Source organism: Coloeus monedula (assembly GCF_965178545.1).
Source record: "Coloeus monedula genome assembly, chromosome: 2".
NCBI classification, from domain to species: Eukaryota; Metazoa; Chordata; class Aves; order Passeriformes; family Corvidae; genus Coloeus; species Coloeus monedula.
Genome location: NC_138782.1, coordinates 104,478,517 through 104,485,470, shown reverse-complemented (window position 1 = coordinate 104,485,470; position 6,954 = coordinate 104,478,517).

Below are 6,954 nucleotides of genomic sequence, written 5' to 3'. Positions count from 1 at the left end.
TTGAGGAAATATTATGATGAATATATTTTGTATGTTTTCAGAAACCCATTTTTAGCACCTTTTAAAGGGGTTTGTATTTGTTTGCAAAGATATTTAGTAAGAAAAGGATGCATTACCTAGGAAAATCACATACAATAGCAAGACTGGAAACAAAACAAATTAACCCCTCCCATGCCATGTCCCTGTGGGTCACGCCTTATATGAAGATATTACCATTATTTCAATGGGCACTCAGGACTTGCAACGTATGTCCATAGGGTCATATGTGTGCCCTTTGCTGAATGTACGTTGTGTATCCCAAGGCACTGATGGGGTGGAACAAAATTGTGTCAATCTAGGATTAACAAATGGAAATTAATTTTTCCAACTGAATGACTTGCCTTAAACCCTCTATTTACTGAAATATTGTTTCTAAGTGGGTATTTCAAGTTTGATTTTATGTGGAAAGTGTTTCAAATATATAACACTATGTGCTATAAAGAAGGTAAAGTAGGAAATGCAAAGTCACTAGAAGACTTTGGAATCTTTCAAAGGGAATTGCAATAAGCATCTCAGTATTTGGAGGGTTTTCTTAAAGTATCTCAAACTATTAGAGTACATCACAGAACTGTAAACATTGATGCCAAATTATAGTTAGGTTTCTTTGATAAAGAGTATAATTACTCTGAATGGATTAAAATGGCCCTTCTGAATGGATTAAAAACACCTCAAGATTTACCTTTTCCAGGGATTGCTAGTTCTAATGTAGGTTTCTTTTACTTTAAAGTACCTAAACCCAATAAAACACTGCCAAGTGGGCTTTGCAGCCAGAGGGAGAAAGGCAGCCACAAGGCACAGAAGACAATGTGCAAGCAGTGGGATTTCAAGGAAAGTGCAGTTTTGCCCTTAAATACCAGAAATACTTGTTCTAGAATAGAACTGTTTTACAAAAAGTGATTTTTAATACTTAAAGTTATTTTGAATTTTCAGGCATCAGTTAGTTGATGATGCTTTCAGTATAAAATAGCAAAATTACCTTGAAGCTCCAGCACATAGGTAGTCAAACATGAAATGACTATCATAACCAATTTCTGTATGTTTGATAATTGATGAACCTTTATCCAAAGAAGTGTGTGAATTTGAGGAAAAGCTTTTTCTTTGAATTAGAATTTTAGATGCAAATTTCATGTCATATTTCTGGGTAACATAATGAAAGAAAATCCTTCAGAATATCTGTCTGAATTATGGCAGTGTGTCAAGGAAACAGTGCAGTGGTTGTATCTATTCCCGACCATTTATTGTGATGATGGTCAGTGCTAGAGTACTACTGTTAAAGGGCTATATTTTAATTGCATATATTCTGTATTTTCGTATAATTTTTTTAAGTAAACACAAACTGTTTATCCATGTGGGGTTTATTTTTAATTTTAGACCAGATACAAAGTAATACCAGAGAAAAATAATGCAGCTGGTAGATTAATAACTAACAAATGATTGAGGAAATCTTGTCATAATATTTTGAAACTTTTAAGTTTTCATCAAATATTTAGCACCAGTTGAATGAGTATTCTTACTACCAGAAGTACAATGATGGTCCTCAGCTTTGGGGATATTGCCATGCAAAAATCATCACAGAACTCCCTAAAGAACCAGACCCTAAGTTAGGTCAGAGTTGTTTCCTTGCTGACATAATTCTGTGTCTGGCCCTTGGCTCTTTGCATAAAACTACAGGAGGAGAACATAACTTCCCATATATGTAGGTTAGCTCTAATTAATCTACTCAGAAAGGGGGAACTGAATATGAAATGAGTGGATGAGTCTGTTTAGATGAGCAGGGATGTTCATTGTTTCCGTGCCAGCTGTATTATCTTTAAGATAAAGTAATCTGACTTCTAAATCCTTCCTTTGATTGCCCAGGTAGACTTCCTCTTACATGAGGTTGTGGTTGTCATGTGCCTCTTTGACACCGCATTATGGTTTTCTTCTTGCTAATAAGTAAGGGCATGCTAGTTTGTTTGATCATCCTTGTTAAATACAGAATCAGGAAAGACATTTTTTTGCTTTCTGTACTTGAAGGGACATTTACATAAAAGAAAAAATGAGATTTGCACATTTCTGGGTGGGTAAGTAGAAATATGGTTGATTCTTTCAGCATTTGTTACTCTTGAATATAAATTCATCTTATTGGTGCAGTCTCCAAATCTATTCAAACAAACACTTTTGGATGCCAGTGTAATGTGCTGTTTTCCTATTTATGTTCTGGTACTCTTGTTTTACTGTGTTGGCATGCATGCCCATGTGTGCTGTGGAGACTTCCTAATTCTTCTTAATGAAATATGGAAACAGTTGTCAGGGCTCCCAGAAAATAAGGAGGTTTAGGGTAGTGCAGACTGGTACTTCAGTGTGAATTAATTCAGAGGTACAGTTTTGTTCAGAACTTTTGTATATAGGGAAATTAAAACAACTAAGAAAATACATTTATGCTTTCATTGGGCACAAGTGGCAAAATACAGGTTTCGAAATTGGACATGACTTTTTTCATTATTTGAACTCATTAAGTAATTGCAAAACAAGAAAATTATGACAATTAATTCTGCACAGAATTTAAGTATAATGTCCTAGAATTTACCCTTTAAATGCTATTGTTAAATATAAAAGTACTTTGAACAAAAATCTGCTCTTCACGCAAATGAATTCTCTTGGGGACTATGGAAAGAAGTGTTTTGTTTTAATGGCAGCACTCTGATTTTAGTAAAACTGGGGTTTTGATGTTTCTTTCCCTCTGCTTTACTCGTTTTCTGCCTTGCTATCGCACCGGATCCTTTTTATCCATTCGATCGGAAAGTCAAGAGCAGCCCCAATGCTTTAGATAGTTTTTAGGTTTTACACACATCATTTGATAATAGTGAATTTGAAAGGATGGTAGTGATTACTATTCCTCTTCCTGAGAAAAACTGTAGAAAGTATATTTCCTATAAATGTTTTGGACATGAAGGAAACATGGTTTTAAGTATTCTTTCACTTATTAACTAATGTATATCCAAAAGGTAAAAGTGTTTCCTGTATTGCAGATCAGCACACTATGAAAAATAAATACAACATATCATTCATAATTTTATGGTGCTTTGCAGATATATGCCTATTGTGAACAGTTCATTCAGGCACTTAATGAGTTAATGTTAGTTAGTAAATGTAGTCACCCTGATAGTAACTATTTGCTTGCTTAACTTTTTTTAACTTTTATGATTCTGTGCTAATGAGAGAGATTTATATTACATATTTAAATAATACATTCAGTGGTGCCCACTACTGTTGTAATCAAAAAGGCTTTGTTAGCTTTGCAGTTACAGATATGTCCTTCTTATTCAGGAAACTTATTCTTCCCTGGCCATCCCTTAAGGTGACATGTAGACAAGATTTCAATAATTGGTGACATTTGAAAATGCATTGCATCTAAAAATATTGGTATGCATTTCAATATGCTCTTGATTACAAATCACACTATAGTGAGAAGACCATGAAGAGACCTTAGTATATTCCCTACTCTACACTGACATATGGTGTAAGATTTACCAATATAGTATATTATTTATTAGAAGAATTTTACACTTAAAGGACTTTTTCTGTTTCCCCAAGGGGAATAAGTAATATTAATATAAATGCTAGGCTTGTATGACAGGATGCACACTAGGTAGTTTTGCCTCTTTCGATGGCAGTGATTTGGATGGTGGTAAAATGTCCTCTGATGCAGAGGAGATGTTTGAGATCATCACCTCCTGTCTAATTAATATCAAAAGTAATTTTAACAAAATCTAGATTTTTTTTCTCTCAGAAGCTTTGCAAACAAATTGTTGACAATTTGTTTAAATTCATGGTCAAATGTGTCTTCACGTTTGCATTCAAATGTGTAACTGTTGCTTATATGTAAACTTTCACATGTTCAACTTTATAAGTTGGCCTTGAAAGATAAAGAAATTTAAAAGCACAAGTTACTGTAATTTAGGCTTTCATTTCCCTTATCTTTAAGTCTTTCACTTTGTAATTTGCATTGAGTTCTGAAATCAGGCTTGAGAATTTAATTTTCATTGAAAATTTTGAAATAACACCATCTATGTTGAAAAGTGGTCAGTGTTAGAAAAACAGATGAAAATAAATTTAAGGATTTTAATATGATGCAGACTCTATGTATAAAAAAATGCACATTAGTTCTGTGCTGATTCATCACAGCATTTCACTACACGATTAACCTTTATTTATTTAGATCCAATAATACTCTGAACTGCACTTGGTGTATTTTTTAATTTTTCCTGATTAAAAATCAATTGACAATAAGTACTTTAATAAGTATTTAAATGTGATTCTGAATAAGTAAGCAGACACTAGTCAATTGAGCCTACTCTTATAAGATTACCAGATCTGTCTGCATCTCAGCTAGTTTGCACTGTCGGTCTTCATCTTCTTCACAGCCACGGTGGAAAAGGATGGCAGTGGAGAAGTCTCTAGTCAGAGCGTGTCCCATCTGTGGCTGGAAGGGTTTGTCACACAGTTCCTGCAGGGAGCTAACCCTGTGTGCAGAGCTTGACAGAGGTTCTACTTGCTTGTGACCCAGGCTGCAGCTGCTCTTTGCTACATCTGGCTGGATTTTTGACATGTTTGCTGTCTTAACCCAGGCATTTTGCAAACACCATGAAATCCAGGCATCCACAAAGTCACCCTGCAAAGTTACAACTACAAATATTGCAACACTTGCTTATTATGGTCAAAACTAAATGAAAAAAAGATTTCTTATACACTTGTTTCAGAATGGGCTTTTTATAGGTTTTTTACAAAATCTAACCATCAAATGTATCAATTTTTGTCACATCAAATATTTAAAACATAATTTTGCTCAGTTTAAGTATACAAATGTGCAAAAGTAAATTCTGCCACTTTATCATCATTTGTGCATTAGCTGTGTGTCCAGTGACTTAGACCTGGTCTTGGTTTTAGATGATCTTAGGTTTTCTGAACCCGTGTACATATCCATATAAACATTGTGTAAACTTTGAATTGACAAACTGTCATTACATATAATAAGAATAAAAACACTTAAAACAGCTTATATCAATATTCAGATGAGGCTGGTGTTGAGCCCTCCAGTTGTACATTACAGCTGAAGGCTGTGGGGCTCTATTCTCGGAGTACTTGAGCTTCCTGCTTTCTAAAGTGAAAACAGAATCTGTTGGTTACACTTTAAGTGGCAAGTAAAGGCTTCTTTCACAGTGTTGCAAAACCAACTTTTATAGGTTATTCTGCTGCAGGCTATGATGGAAAACTTGACTTCAGACTGAGATCTGAGGTAGGGCCACTTCTGGAGGAAGGGTTTTGTATTACTAGTGACTCAATCCAGCACCTTATTGAAACAAACCTCTTGGCAAAAGAGACCTCTGCACAATCTTCTTCCTTCCTTTTGTTCTCTAAGGGAGGAGTACCCCAGGCTGGATTTTCATTTAGGTTTCACTACAGTATGTCATATGAATAGATAGCTGTGATCCATGCTCTAGCCAGATTAGACTTGAAAATTGGGACAATGTAACCTGAAACAAAAAAATAGAGAAACAGGGTGCCTAGAGACTGGTAATCAGAAAAGTGCAACACCGCGTGTTAAAGGTGCAACAATTATCACAATAAGTTAAGGAGTATTTGCCTATGCATCTTTTGCCTTTCTCTGTTTTTCAGTTCTCTTTACATCTCTTCTTTGTACCTTCTTTTGTCCAGTGGTGTTGACTATTTCTATGAAGAATCTGCTGATGTGTCTTACTGTGACAAAGGTGTCAAAATGCTACAATAGTAATTAGGTAGTTACTCTTAAATCCCAGACCTCAGATGTGTTCTAGATCAGTTAGAAGAGAATGTTCAAAATGTATTGGATGAAAAATACTTTAAGATGGGTAATATAGCATTATTCAAAGATGTTGTAATAAGTTATTCAATTTAAGAATTTTAAATATGGAACTTTATTCTTTCCTGCCTTGGTTACACATTCAAGGGAATAGTTTTACCTCAATGCAGAAGTAGTTATGCCTCCAACCACCCATATGTTAAGGTGAGAGAACACCCCTAAAAGTGGATAGCTACAGTATTCCTAAATTTGCCTTTCCTGGTTCAGATTATAATACATTGTCAGTGAATTTCATTTTTATTATTCCAAAATATATATTTTTTAAAAAGTGTTATTTTTCAACAGATCCATAAACTAAGTGTTGGTGTATGGTAAAATTAAAATACCACTGTTAGTTACACTGTGATTGTGATATTTTAATAATTACTTATTTCTAATTTGTCTCAGCAGTGCTGCAGAAACAGCATGCTGTTATGTTTTAAAGGTGTTTTTAACTTGCCTATAAATGTTCTTTTCTAATTTGTGTCTTTAAATCTGATTAAACTGTAGTTTAAAAAAAGTGAACTTGTTTTTCTGAATTCTTTGGTGTCTGTCTTTAATAAAGAACAAAATTATTTTAATGCAGTTTCTCCTTTTAGATTGCGAAATATACATTGCATGCATTTACACTGTTATTTTGAATGTTCAACTTCAAAATCGCTTTTATTTAATTTGTTTTCTAGAGCTTATATACAAGTATATGTATATAATTATTTTTCAGTAGAGCTGGTAGACAGTATTTCAAGCCTAGCCTCTTGTTACTTGGGAAAGGTGCTTAGCAGTTTAAATCCTCCATCTCAGAGCATATTGCTGCCCGATGAGTGCTACTTCTGAATATGGCAACTGGGGTATTTTTAGCTTGAGAAATGGAAACCTCATAACTGAGAAATCAAATTCAGCGCTTTGAAGAAGCTGCTGCTTTAACTGGCGGTTCCAAAGAAGCAGGGCTAAGTGTGCACCATACGTGCACATTTTTTTTCTCTTTGAAACTTGACTACCAGGACTTTGCTAAGGCAGTTTCTGTTGGCTGGTGACAGTATGTCAGAGCTGGCTGA